The sequence below is a fragment of the Corapipo altera genome, unplaced genomic scaffold (genome assembly GCF_003945725.1).
Source record: "Corapipo altera isolate COAL_440 unplaced genomic scaffold, ASM394572v1 191, whole genome shotgun sequence".
Taxonomy (NCBI): Eukaryota; Metazoa; Chordata; class Aves; order Passeriformes; family Pipridae; genus Corapipo; species Corapipo altera.
Genome location: NW_020885097.1, coordinates 2582 through 3124, shown reverse-complemented (window position 1 = coordinate 3124; position 543 = coordinate 2582).

The window sequence follows — 543 nt, the reverse complement described above, 5'->3', positions numbered from 1 at the left end:
CCTTTTCCTTTTCCTTTTCCTTTTCCTTTTCCTTTTCCTTTTCCTTTTCCTTTTCCTTTTCCTTTCCCTTTCCCTTTCCCTTTCCCTTTCCTTTCCAGACCTTCCCAAACCTTCCCAAACCTTACCTTCCCATCCCTTACCCTCCCTTCCCAAACCTTCCCTTCCCAAACCTTCCCTTCCCAAACCTTCCTCTTCCCCTTCCCCTTCCCCTTTCCCTTTCCCTTTCCCTTTCCTTTTCCCTTTCCCTTTCCCTTTCTCTTTCCCTTCCCCTTCTTATTTTTTCTTTTCCCTTCCCAAACCTTCCCTTCTCTTCTCTCCCCTCCCCAACCCTGGCACTGATTTGAGTTTCTTTTCCTTTCAATAACCCCCCAACCGATCGATTTAAAAACCGAATATTTGGGGATCAAACACCTGAAATAACAGTTTGTGCAGGGAGGGAGAAATTGGGGATTAAGGCAGACTTTGGAGACGGATATTTTGGCAAAGTTGAGGCAGAAAACACTTTGTTATCCCGCAGATCTCCTACCGGGATGAGCTTTGGGA